The sequence below is a fragment of the Prinia subflava genome, chromosome Z, assembly GCF_021018805.1.
Source record: "Prinia subflava isolate CZ2003 ecotype Zambia chromosome Z, Cam_Psub_1.2, whole genome shotgun sequence".
Classification (NCBI taxonomy): Eukaryota; Metazoa; Chordata; class Aves; order Passeriformes; family Cisticolidae; genus Prinia; species Prinia subflava.
The window spans coordinates 15,699,124-15,713,854 of NC_086283.1; positions in this window are offsets into that span (position 1 = coordinate 15,699,124).

The window sequence follows — 14,731 nt, forward strand, 5'->3', positions numbered from 1 at the left end:
CGGCTGGGCGGGCGCGCCCCGCGCGGTGCTCAGCGGGCGCGGGGGGGCCGCATGGCCGCCCGCCGGCTCGGCACGGCTCGGCTCGGCTCGGCGCAGCGCACACGCTCCGCACACGGGCAGCGCACTCCGGGGCGGTGGGACCCGCGGCAGCCGCGTCCCCCGCAGGGCCGGGCCGGGAGCGGGGAACGGGGCCCGGAGAGGAGGAGGCGGCGGGCGGCGCAGCGCTGCTGCCCTGCCCGGCGGCGGCCGCACGGAGCCGGGCGGGCGGCGAGCCGAGGGGCGGGGGAGCGCCGAGGGCCCGGATCTGGGTTGCGCGGACGCGGGCTCCACCTAGCAGCCGGCCGGCACCGCACCGCACCGCCGCCCCCGAGCCCGCTCTGCCCCGCAGCCGCCCCTTAGCCCGCACCCTCTGCGACCCCGGCCCCCGCCCGCCACCACCTGTCCCGCAGCCCCCTCCCGAAAGGATCCCGCACCGCCCGGTTGGACACTCTGCCCGTGGCTCCCCTGACAGGTAGCCAATCGCAGCCTCCATATAGGGCACGGACCCACTCCATACTGGATCTCCCACATCCCTATTGGCCCGCTTGGAATTTTCTTCCCATCCAAGCAGCCAACTGCAGCCTGCCTTTGCGGCACCGATCCATCACCTCTGTGGTTCCGTCGCCCCTGATTGGGTGCTCTGCCCACTGCTCCCCTCCCAGAAAGCCAATTGCAGCCTCTATTTCCAGCACAGACCCATTCCCCTGTAGGTTCCCCAGTTCATGATTGGCCTCTCAGGCTGTTGTCCACAACCAAGCAGCCCAACAGACCCCACCTCCTGGTGAAGGATGGTCTCTGATATCCAGCACAGGGGTGGCGCTTAGAGCAGCCTGGCATCAGCTGGGGCCAGCAAGACAGCAGGTAGGAAACATGAGAATCAGGAACCTTCAGGAAAGAGGTTCCTTTGCGTTAGAAAGAAAAAGAAACTTGCCTTTATGTTAATTTTTGTTAAATGCTTATATGGGACCTCCGGAAATAATGGCGCTTGGCTGGAACATGCTGAAGACTTTCCTTACAAACAAAATTGTTTGTTTGCTTTTGGTTTTTGAGGGAAGGACCTAAACAAATGAAGGTCTTTAACAACAAAACAAACTAAAAAGTACGTTTCAGGAAATCAGTTTTCTTATTGCCCAAGTGCTGACACTTGCAACACACCACACTTTATCCCAGTGACCAGACCTACTTGGGGAGTTACTGCTGCACTCCCAGCTTTGACTGTAGCCAAGAGAGCTGGAAGGGCCCAAATGATCCAACTGATCCAACCTAGTGTAAGATACACTCAATTTATTATCCTGCTCAGCTTTTTCCTTAACAAGCTCCTAAGTATCTATGTGATGGAGACCTTGCAAGGCCATCCTTTTCAATGGGAGAAGGTAATTAAGTAACCTTGTTTGTTAACTCAGATCATGACTCAGGAAGATGCTCACACATGTCCCTAGCTGAATTGCTAGTTTGCCAGGCATAGAAATATGTATTTAAGGTTAAGAACTGCTATTCTAGATTAATGGATGTGCACTGGAAAATTAGTACAAATAAACAAGCTGTTTTCCCAATAGTAAAATCAGTGCCCATTCACTGACACTGCAAAAATAAAGGAAGAATATTGACTGTGGTCAGGGAAGGAAAATGTACAATTTTTGTCAGATCTGTCTCAACCATCTCCATTTCCAGTAGATCTTTGCAAAGTCATGTTAGAGAATATCTGTCCTTTTCCTACATGTCTGTAGAATGGCCCCACATGTCCAAGTGAATGACGCACAATCTTCTACAATCATTTGATTCAAGAAAAAGTAGATGTCAAAGCAATTTAAAAGCCGTTGTTCTTTAAACCTTGCATTTGGTTCACCAAAATTATTATCCCCAGTGGAAAAAGCCCTCGGAGAATCTACAGCTCCATCTTTGGGAAAGTCCTTTTGGTAATAGCCTTTCTTCCAAGGTCTGCATGGAGGGCAAATACAAAAAACGAAACAAACAAGAAAAACAACAATCAAAAATCCTCCACAAAACCAACCAAACAAACAACCCCACCCCCCCAAAAGCCCCAAACCAAACTAGCAAAACCACCAAATCTTTAATACTGCTTCTGCTGGGATGCTCAGAGATATGAGATATGATAGTCTTCAAGATACAATTACCTCTCTCTTCACAATTCACTACATATGCTCTGGGAATGAAACAAAGCCCTACGAGTTAAAATTAGATTAACTCTATATCTTTAAGCTCTGTTTTAATGCAGAGGTAGGAATGAAATCAATGTTTAGTCAGAGACTAAAGAAAAGACAAACAACACTAAGCTGAAAGTGTGGTGGTGTGTGTGGTGGTGTGGTTTTTTCCCCCTCTCATAGCATTGCATATAATGTAGATGGAAAAAGCTCAGTAAATTGTGGGGGGAGGCAAGGAAGAGCTTCAAAATGCCACCAGCCTGTTGCGCTGTTGATGCTTTTTAAAATTGTGTCTCAGGCTTAATGCTGTGAGTCAGCCCAGAAAAACTTAGACACAGAATAGTTACAATAGGTTGTGCAGTTGTCTCCAGAGGCAACAGCAATATTATTCCCCAAAGGATATTTTCCCAGTACTTTGTCCAGCAAAACTTGAAATGTGTCCAGGGATAAGGTTTCCACCAATTCCCTTGAGTGATTACTCCCCAGTGTCATATATCTCACCATTTGGAAGATTTTCCTGGTGTTCAGCCTACATTTTTGCATTTCTTAATTTCATACTATTACTTGTGGTTATGGCCCAAATTAATCAAAGTACTTCAATGCATGCTTAAATTTAGGTATGCACCCAATCTCCACTGAAATCATGTACGTTGCTTTTGCTGTTTTACACTGCTGATGGATCTGCGCACGTGTTTTAGCACCGTGCTGAATTGGGACCATGCTTCATGCAAAATAATTATCCTTCTCTTACATATTTTTAAGCCATTATCCTTCCGTTTCTTAATTATTGATTAGATAAGCTATATATTTAAGCTACTTAATCTCTCCTTGTGTATCACTCTTTCCAAGAGTCTGATCATTTTTCTTTTTCAGATGTGAATTCCCTGAAACTCTTCCGTGTTTTGTGAGGACGGGTAATGAGGTATTGCAATTTAATGACATTTCCCAGGTGTGATTACATAAAGAGCAGTTATTCCGTGCAGTCAGAGGATATAACTTACCTTCACCAGCAACCCCAAAGCACATTGATTTGTTGTGCTGCTCTATCATTTTGTAAGACTCTATAATCTACTCCTATTCTTTTCCATATCCATCACCCCAGCATTCAGATATTTTTTACTTGCAGAGGCAGACAGCCTTTAGGCCTTAATATTCAGTGTGGTGTTTTACACAGGGAAACCTGTAACAGAACCAAATTGCAATATTAGAGTGGTTTCCAGAGCACTTTCTTCTCCCCGACTCCTCCCCCCACAAAAAAAAAATCTATTTAAAGTTGTATCATTTGAATCTGTTCACCCAGGATTTTGAGTTCCCAATCAATTCACTTCAGGAGGATTTGTCACACATACCACCCTAGCACCATGATGTCTGCATCATTTGTTGCTCATTATTTCATTATCCCTCAGGTACATGTGGAGCTTTAATGATAATTCCATTATTTTTTGATGGTTTAAAAGCGGGTTTACTGAATTGTAATTGACTGTGATTCTGATTATTTTCTCCTTTTTTTCCCTTCTTCTTTTTCTGAAGATATATCCTATTTGCTTTCTCTCTTTTGCTCATATTTCCATTAACTTCCATAGACAACTGTCACTGAGCCATTACATTCTGTAATGAATTACCTTATCCTCAAAGATGCATGTCATCTGGACCAATTCATGGATACACATTACTGTTTTCAGGACTGTTACCAGTTGCCCTACACAAAATATACAATGTTTTCTTTACTTTACGATCAAGTATTATGGTTGGTTTTCACCTTTTTTTTCCCAATCTGAAGTATTGTCATGACAAAACTACATGAATTTTTAAAAACAAATGCTGTGGAATGATACGAATAAATATAACTGCTAAACATTCCTGCTACAGATCCAGCAAAACTCAGCTTATCTATGATAAACCGACATTTCCATCATAAAATCCCAACAATCTGAGCAGATGGATGGATGGATGGATGGATGGATGGATGGATGGATGGATGGATAGATAGATAGATAGATAGATAGATAGATAGATAGATAGATAGATAGATAGATAGATAGATAGATAGATAGATGATAGATAGGTAGTAACACTGAATTAGACCTCAACAGACTCCACATGCTGTGTTTTCTTGTCCCCCATCATCATCTCCTCTGCAGTCCTGGTTTAGGAGAGCACCCTAAGGTCCCTCTCTGCCAGGGAAGCACCTCATGTTTTTGCATGCTGAATTTTCCCGCACTCATTTTTAGGCATGAACCTCAGTGGGATTGCTTGCACTGGGCTCAAGCAAAATTCCAAAATAAGGAGTAATTCAAGAGCAGAAATCAGCAGCAAGGCTCACAACCTGACTTTTTTAGTCTCTTCCTCCTAATACGTACCTTAATTTTGATACCATTTTTAAAAGACCCCCCCCCTTTCCCATATTACACAGAAACTGCAACTAATAATTATTTAATTTTGAAAATGTGGGCTGTCAAACAACAGTACTGCCACAGTACTGTGGCAGTACTGTGGCATCAACAAAAAGCCTAAAGGAGAGAGAGTGCCATGGGACATCTGGTCCCTAACTTTTAGCTAACACATTTCCTTTCAGCCTGCTCATGTCCAATGCCTTGTGCAGCAGAAGATGTATTCTTAGTCTCTCAGTAAGGGTGTGCTGGTTTCAGCTGGGGTAGAGTTAATTTGGTGCACAGAGGCTATTATTGGGCTGTGTTTTGGATTTGTGCTGAACACAGCGATGATAATCTAAAGATGTTTTTGTTACTGCTGAGCAGGGCTTGCACAGAGCCAAGGCCTCTTCTGTTGTTTGTACTGCCATGCTGGCAGGGAGGCTGGGGATATGCAGGAGGTCGGGAGGAGACACAGCCAGGACAGGTGACCCAAACTGACCAAAGGCATATTCCAGACCACATGGCATATGCTCAATATATAAAGTGGAGAGAAGAAGGGTGAAGGGGGGAGATTTGGTGTTTTTCTTTCCAGGTTAGATGCGCTGGAGGGCCTTGCTCACTTGAAGACAATTGAACACATTCCTGCCCATGGGAAGCACTGAATGAATTCCTTGTTTTGCTTTGCCTGAGTGTGCTGCTTTTGCTTTTCCTATTAAACTGTCTTTATCTCAACCCACAGGTTTTCTAGCTAGCTTTTGCTGTTCCAATTCTCTCACCAATCTTACTGGTGAGGGAGTGAGTGAGCTTTTGCATAGGGCTTTGTTGATGGCTGAGGAAAACCATGACAAACAGAAATATGCCTGATTTTCTTTTGGTATTCCTACTTTTTCAGTGGGTGTCAGTGCTGTTTCAGTGCTTCCTGAAGTGGAAGCAGTAGGGACACGGAAAGACTTCCTGGCATAGATGATCAAGATAGGGTGTTGCCCTGAAAAGGGTAGTATTTAGTCCTACTAGGAAGGCTGTGCAGACCCACTGTGGAAGACTTCTTGACTGGTGGCTTAGATACGGATTGCAAAATGGCCATGCATAAAAACTATCGGAACTGTTGACTTGAATCTGTCTGTAGTCGAGGTAATAAGGCAATTAGACACAAAAATCATTAATAATTTAGCTTAATTGAAACCTAACAATACAGACTTCCTCTGCAATTCCAACTTATTTCAATTGTTTGGAAAGCATGGCCTGTCTCTGTTGTTCTAGTACATATGTAATGTGGTAGAAAATAAAAATTGTCAGTAGAATTTCACTTTAAAGAATTTGTGCTGCTTTTTTTTCTTGTTAATTTGAACCCATAAATTCTCAGAGCTAGCTCTGATTCTATTTTCAAATAAAGGCTTTTTGTGTGTGTGGATAAATTAGGCTGTAAGATGTAACTGGCTGTTGTAGAGCATGGGTGGGACTTTGATGTAGAAGTCATGTTATAGCAGATGGGTGTGCTGAGCATGCTTCAGCCAGGCTAAATGGGAAGAGCAATTAAATGCTCTTCCACACAGTTATTGCTGAAACAACAGGAAGCAGAAATAGCAGAGTAAATAAGCTGTGCCATCAAAGAGGTTTCCCTGGAACTGACAGCAAATTTGGAAGCAAAGGGGTTGGTTGGTTGCAGCTGCTGTTGAAAGTCATAAAAGTTCAGGGAAACCAGGAAAAACCCCAATAAACATCAAAAGCAATGGCTTGGTTGAGAAGGAGAAGAAGCAGAATGATTTTTAGGATCAAAAAGGTGGACAGCAATTTCTGGGCTGCTTGTTGATTTACTCTTGGACTATTCAGGAAAATCAGATGTTCTTTGAAACAAACAACCCAACAACACACAGATACTTGGTGCCCATAGTGCTTAGGAAACCAAGGGACTGACCTGAATCTATCTACAGGGCACTTGAACACATACATGGCGTGCTGCGACTTGGCATAGCTCCACCAGCCAGGATCATGGAGCCTTTAGGCAACTGCAAGAAACCGACGTGTCCCACCCATAAGGAAGAGTGGCAAATCCACCACTAACATCCCTCACAGTGTCACCACGAAGGATGAATTATATGGATGTCCAGAAGGTGAGGTTCCAGTTCACTTTGCTTGCTGGGCTGGAGAGAAATTTGAGCTACTGGGAGAAACGTTGTATTGGCCCTGGCGACTGCTGGGTATAGTGCTTTTGCAGTACTATTAACCATCTATCCTGTAATGATCTGTAAACACTTATCACACCCATCTCCTGGCAAGCAGGATTTGAGAGGAAAAAAACAAGGGAAAATACCACTCTTGTTGCAACGCTGGGGGAGGGTTTAAAGCCATTTGGGAAACAAAAGTAGGAAATTATCACAGCTGAGAAACTGGTATTTTAAAGGTACTCTCAGAGGACTTTGACTGCCATGGTATAAATTTAGTATTCATGGTATTAATGGAAAAAATTCTAAACTGAATAGGAAATTAACTCTCTTACTTGAGGTTATGCTGCAGTGGTAAAGTGATCCTAATTATTTTTAAGACTAAATGCTATTGCTAGGGGTAAATCAGGTTTCAAAAATAAAGAAATCAATAACACAAAGACAGATTTTGAAGATTTCAAATAATAAAACTAGGCAGAGTGGTTTGCATCGAATACAACAGAAAATCCCTTCAGTGAAACATGCATAAGGTTAAGTCTTGAGCAGATACCTCATGCATACAATTTAATGAATAAAAAACATAAATCAAATAAGACTGGGTCAAAACATAGACAAAGGGATTACACCGAAAATCAGAGCTTTAAGAAATGGGTGGTTGTGCAGAGACATGCAATTGATCCTTTTGGTCTTTTACATGATCTTTTTGCCTCCTGGACTCTCTCTCAGAAATCAGGAGAATGATTTTTTATTCAGTTTTCTTTTAATGCATAGCAGCAGTCACTGAAATAATGGCTGTTTTTACCCCCTACTGTACAGTTGATTGGCACATCCTTGTTTCACATATTCATTTTATAAATCTTTTAATGCTTCCTCTAATTGAGTCACAGGAAAATGATCCAAGACAAATGGGCAATCTAATCTTCAGATAGTTAGTACAATGCTTGGCAGCTGAAGAGAAAGCAAACAAAACTCCAAAATGTACCAACAGAGGCACCCAACAGGAAGAGATGACTGAAATGCAGAAAGGGCCAGTAGACTCCCACCTGAGGGCTGTGTGAAATGGTGAGTGGTCCATTACCAAGGTACTGATACCACAACAGTGCAAAAAGGGTGACAGTGCCAGGTGGTCTTGAATGTCCCTAACTATGGCTACAGATGTACCCAGTTAGTTTTGTGCTCATTAGGGCTGTAGAAGAAAGGTCTTGCTGAGACAAATTCTGAAAGTGAAAGAGGAGCAAGCAAGATGTACCTAAGGTCTTTTATGAAGGATAACAGGATGGACTATAAAATGTTATCAACCAGCGCACAAGAAAAGGGGGTCAGGGACCTTACCTATTCAGCCAAATGGAAATCAGACAGCAATCAATATCTGGAGCAGATTTCAAAGGAGGTTTTCAGATGCATAATCTCAGCACAGACCAGTGGGAATTGAGTTCTAAAATCCCTTACACACTAATCCCTACTTTTGCATGGCTATGAAGGAAAAAAACAAACATATGGTGAGGACTGTAGGTAGCCTGATATTAGCACGTGTAAAATGTGTAATGGTGGCATCTCTTTAAGCTTGAACTCATCACTTGGTAGCTTTGGCTGAGCAGGGACTTTATTATTCATAACTGTAAAATCCACCTCATCTCATTTCATCGTCTAAGCCGTACAATCAATAATTAAAGTATGAATTTTAAGAAGATTTCCAAATTAAGCTAGACACCCTAATGTATAGGACATACCACACCAATTAGTATACACAACAGCTTCTCAGTGAGCCAAGATGAGAGCAGCACAGTGGTTTGGAAAACATGAATATCATTATGCTGAAGAGATGCTTAGAGCAATAGGTAGGGAATAAGGTTCAAGCATTGGAATTGCTTTTCAGATGTGACCCTCAATATATTTTGGATATTTGTATCCAATGCCAGGCCCCTGGAAATGAACTGGCAAATCGATGTGTCCTGGATCACAGACTCTCACAGAACACAGCTAAACGCCTAAATATCATTAATGTTATTAGAATATGAGAGCTCCCAGTTACCTGTGTTATCCAGTACACCCTTTTCCTCAGGTACATCTTACTTGGTTTCAGCTTGTTCAAATGATCTGTGCAAGGAGGGAACTGCAGTACAGCTCTTTTTTGGTAAGTGTTGCTTACCTGGTGCCACACACCTGTTTGTAACATTTTCTGGGCACTAGATAGCCCGGATGTGGCAGTGGAGAACATGATCAAATAGAATGCAAACAGCAAAATTCCTGCTCTGTGGTGGTCAATCCAGGATGTCTATCATAAATTTAAATCTAGGTTGTAAGTTACGTGTCTTCTGCTTTTTGGAGCACTGACATAGAATGGTCTTTTGTAGAAGAGGCCATAAAAGTCCTTGTAGTTTACATGTAGTTACATGTTGAAGATTGGAAGTTTTTGTGTGCAAAGAAGGGAGAAATCATCTCTGTCTGTGAAATTCATGATCCATCAAAGGCCAGTGTAACATCAGTGGCCCCACATTGTGCTCTTTCAAGTCAAAATACAGCACTATGTATTTTTTGTTGTTTAGGTTTCTGTTGGAGGTGGATTTTTGGGGTTTTTTTCATTATTTTTTACTGTAGGTTTTGTTGTTTGGTTTTGTTTGTGTTCACCCTGTTTTTGCTTTTATTTATACTTTTTTATTTACTTTTAATTAGTTCAACTCATTGCCATATTGGCTTTGTTAAACACTAACTGTCCGTACTCATGTTTTTCTGTATTGAAGGTTTTGGAATAAGTATTCGTGCTAGGACTGCTGACCTTATTAATGAGATAGTTGAGGTTTTATTTCTTTTCTTTAATGTGGCTGTCCTCTAGCTTGGAGGGCTCAAGACAGTGGGTTGCATGCTCCTTGGTGTCTTTTCAAGGACTGACATACAGGTGGAGATTCTGTTGCTTGGCTCTGTGACCAAACACCTGCAGACAGCTGGCTTTTCTTTTGCTGACCTTGAGCATCCCTTTCTTACAAATTCCTGTGTGTCATTTACACGTTTGAAGACAAGCATATTTCCTTTAACGCATGTATTGAAAGGGAAGGGTCATTCCTAAAGAAATAAAGCTGTTGTTTTATTCAGGAAGGGCAGTAAGACACAGCCCTTTCAGTGGGGACCCACATTGGCCTCTTTGGCTGTGTATCCCAGCTCCTCGGCTAAACAGAGGCTGAAGCAGAGTAGTCCATTAAGGCTGCAAAGTTGATCCTGCACATAAAAGCTGAAGGGAATGGAATGGCCAAGGCAGAAACCTGCATTTCACCTATTCAGGCCATGTCTGTACCTACCTGACCTTCAAGTGTAGTTTTCCTGTAAAAAGGATATTGGGCAAGGAGAGACCACTCCCTTCATCAAGCTGGATCTCACTGTGTGGCAGACACCTACACTTCAATGTTCACCTAAACCAGCCAGGTTTTTACATGTGGTATATAAATGTGAATCAAGAGTATATATTTCTATAGATATGTTAGCAATATCTAGAGGGCAGTGTTACTGCTGCTGTTGTCTCTTTTTCTGTCGTACCATCAAGGTTTTCAGGGGATCCAATTCAAATCCAGCTATCAATGAGTTTCGAATGCTATTATCATATTTTATATTTGGTTTTGGGAAGGTGCATGATTTATGTTTGTGGTGTGCAAAATATTGGTTCATATTTGGTTTATGTTTATTTTTATTTATTTATTTCTGTTATATTGGTTTTCCCAATGATTTTTAAGTAATTGTAATTATGCTTTCTGTGTCATTGCTAGTCATGTGAGTTTGTGGTTTGCTGCATCCTCAGTCAGATATTTTCAAGTGGACAGGCTGTGTCCATGATTGTATTATACAGTCTCCTTCCTTCTTTTCTAAGGCCTCCATGCTGGATCTCCTAGTGTATGGCTTATGGCCATTAGCAGCCAAAAAAAGAGTCTCAAGCAGATTTTTATGCATCACTATTTCTTACTTGGACTAAGATTGCAATAAATCCCCAATTACTCTCCTATTGTGATGAAGCCACTTCTATTTTGTGGCTCTTGCAGAATGTCTGGTGCCAAATGTGACAGCATTTTAGGCTGCACCTTTTAAAAACCTCTAGCTATATTGTTATGATCATAAACTGAACTGCTAATAATCTCCAAAAGCTGTCTGCAGTTCTTATGCTCTGTACTTTCTTCTCTCTATCTTCATTTTATCATCGCCTGTACAAAGAGCCCGTTCCTTTGCAGCTGTAATTAAGCTCTCAGTTTCTCTTTCCAGTCCTTCTCTGACAGTGATTATCATGTCTTATTTTTTGTAGTTGCTGAGGCTGTCAATCCACAGTGCTTCCCAAGAGCCACGTTCAGGTTCACAGAAGCAAGAAACAAGCACAGAAGAAAGTCCCAGAAATCGGTCATCATTTTAAAGATAAGGTCTGGTCAGGGAGACACAGCTGCTTAGTTGGGGAAGATTTAAAAGCAGCATATGGTTCATGTTCAGGATATAAACAGCTTACACACACACCCTGCAACCACACACGTGTTCCAGCTGTCCCCCTAAGCACACATTGCAACAACAGCACAAGCACTTGTGGTATTTTTCCTCAAGTACTCTTTTTTTTCACCGATTTTAATTTCAGGAACTTTCTCAATTACATGTGGAGGGTTTTTTTTCCACAGTAATACTTGCTTGATTTCTGCTGAACAATCTGATACTCTTTCTCCCTTGAGGCCATCTAGGATGCTGCACACCCATAAAAACAGCCCTGGTAAAGCCAGGTGAGCCTGCAGCCCACCACCCCATGAGGTTTCCTCTGTGTCTGGCTCTATCTAGCACTGTGTCTCTGACTCCCAGAAACTACCATCTCCTCTCAAGTCAAGTTTGACCATAGCAAGAGTCCTAAACTACTTGCTCATTTATCAAGGGGAAGCTGCCGCATAGCTTTTGTCACCTTTGTCACTCTCCTCTGAATTTTTCATGTTTTATTTGCAGGTGAAGGAGCCAGAGTAGTACACACTGTTCAAAATGGGGATGAATTTTGGGGTTGTACTGGCGTTTAACAGTATTTTCTGTTATCTATCTGCTCTGTAAAACCTCCTATGATTTTACTCAGCATTTTCTAGGATTAAGCGGGTGTTTTCATGGTCTTGCTCCTGAAAGTTACAGCTGGCTTAGAGCTCTTGTTGTTCACTTGAGTCTTGGATTGATTTTTCCAAGGTGCATCATCTTAAATCTGTTTCCAATGAGTTTCACCTACCATTTTATTATCTAGCCTTGCCACCTTTAAAAATAACTTGGTAAATCTTTGGTCAGCCCTTGTTTTCACTACCTTGACCCACTACTTTGTTTGATTGGGATATTTTCATTTTAGCTCTTGATCCTTTTTTAGACAGTTTATAAATGTGAGGAACAGCACAGCTCCTAACAGAGAGTTTTTAGGGAATCTATCAGTGAGCTCCATCCACATCAAGAGCAGCCATTAACTTCTACAACTTGCATTCTGTCTTCAACTACTAACATATCCAGGCACCTCCCCCTACTGGAGCAAGTTTTCCCAGTTAAATTGATCCATCATTCCCATTTGTTCCCAATCTACTTTTAAAGAATCAGAGCAGGTGTTTTTCCCTCTATGCTAGCCCTAATAGGATATGTAAGGTACCAAAAGGTAGAAATACCAAAACCAACAGTGTGATACGAATTTTGTATGCAAAATAAATACAATACATTGTCACATAAATGATTGCCCCGCTATCAAGAAATATTCCCCTATTCTCTAAGAACAATTAACTACACAAGGTTTACAGTACTGGAAGGCATTCACTTACAGATAATGCAGAGCAATTTGCAGACGAGGTTGATTGCGCTGGCAGGGTTTAACTGAAAAATAAAACAAAGATACACATTGATTGAAGCTATCTAAATAAAACATGAATGGCTTCTAATGAAAACAGCAGGCAAAAGAGCACTTTGAGGCCTCACCAACAACATTTTTCTCAGTACGAGTTGTGAGGTAGCCAGAGCAAATAAGGTTCCTTGAATCATTTACTAATTTATCACCTTAAGATACATCTTTTCAAGTTTATGGATTTATGAAATTACCTTCAATATTATTCACTCCCCTCACCTCTAAATATTTTCAGTAGCAGTTTTACAGATTTTAAAAAATACTGATAGTATAATCAATGGGGCGGTGTAGGTTATGTCAGAAGAGCTGCTACCTCTCTGTAACACAGACAATGCACCTCACCATGCAGCACCAAAACCCACCTTTTTCTCTCTCTGGCCCTCGCCCTAAGAAGCAGCTTATCAGCCGGGGAAAACAGGTCCATGCTTCCTTCGGTCTTCACTGGTGTTTCCACTGACTTTTGTGGAACTACTCTGATTGTCTGGCTACCAGTGCCTGGTGATGGATGGAAAATTAATCTGACACATGCCTGTGGTTCTTCTCAAGTATGAATGGAATATTTTTATTCATTTGATGGAGTGGGTCTTTATTTGACATCCAGGCATTTCACTTCTGTAGTATTCCACTTTCTTTGACACTAGCTCGCAGTTCTTTCCAGCTACCAACAGATTTCATTATGTTTCTGTTTACTTACGCTTTAGTGTCATTAATGAGGATGTTGACTAAGTCAAGACCAGCCAGTAATCTCTGTGTTATGCTACCTGACAGCACCTCTCTGTTTTATGTGCAGTTATTTAGCACTACCCTGAGCCATGGACATCTTGCCAGCTCTCAGTACACTTGAGAGCAAAGCTGGTGAATAATTTATTAACAAATTTGTGTCTTATGTTCCTGCATAAAATACGTATCAACAGGCTGATTCTTACTGATTTGTTTTTTACTTGAAAAATAAGATACACTTAATGCAAACATGTTTTAGTGTGTGGGTTGCTGGCAAAGTTCATTAATACAATCTAGACTAATCTCTGATGTGATTCTGTGTGTGTGTGTGTGTGTATATATATATATATATAAATGTCCATATATAAATGGAGATTTATTCTTTATGAGATGTACAAGAGATGCCACATTTCTTTTACCTTTATGTGTTCAGAGATAACTCTGTTGGTACTGTGTCTTTCATTTTTTAAAAGGATTTATTTCTCTGTCAAGCAGTCCCATCTCTTACTTTTGTTTTCCCTCTAGAAATGAATCCTATATTCACCTTTCACTAATGTATTGATTAGTCCCTGGTTGTTTTTCAGTTTTTGGTTGTAATTGCTATAGTAGAAAATCAGGCTGAATTTTTTCTTGATACACTTATCCTTGGGAAATAGATTCTTTATTATTTTTTTAAACTGTCTATTCAGTCATTAAATGTTTTGTCCTTGTTAAAAAGCTGATTTTAGTTTATCAAACAAAATGTATCTTTCAAGGATTCTTCAGAAAAAAATTATGTTTTCTGCTTTTTCCCCTCTTGTATTACTTGGCTGGGAAGGTGAGAGGCAAATCACCATAATACCTGGAGATCATCCAGAACCAGTGATTTGCATACATATGTATATAACTCTAATATTAATACATGCATTTCTTAGTCCCCAGAACTCTTCCTTAAAAATGTTTTTTCTCTTTCCTGTTCCTTTCAGTAAATTCATGCCCTACCATAAAAAGCAAAAATTTGCCACAGCCTCTGTAATATAAACTGATACAATACACACAGGGAAAAATACATCTCAGTTTGAACTGTACTGCACTCAGTACATTTGGACTTGCAAGTTGATATCATATTTTTATTTTATCACCTTAGAGTCACGAACTCCTAGGCAGGGGGTCTGTCCTGGTGCAGAAAGAGCTGCCTCTCACACGTGGATGGAACAATTCCTATACACCAGCAAGTAACCACAACCTGGCTTTCTGCTGAGAAAAGGACATTTTATTTCAAGTGCCTAAGAGCAGCAATGTTGGTAAAAAAGGTTGCTATAAAGTGACAGATGCTTCACCACCAGATCATTCAAATAGAATGAAAAATAGCAGGGGAAAAAAAAAACCCCACACACAAAAAAACCCAGAAAAAAAATCCCAACAACAAAT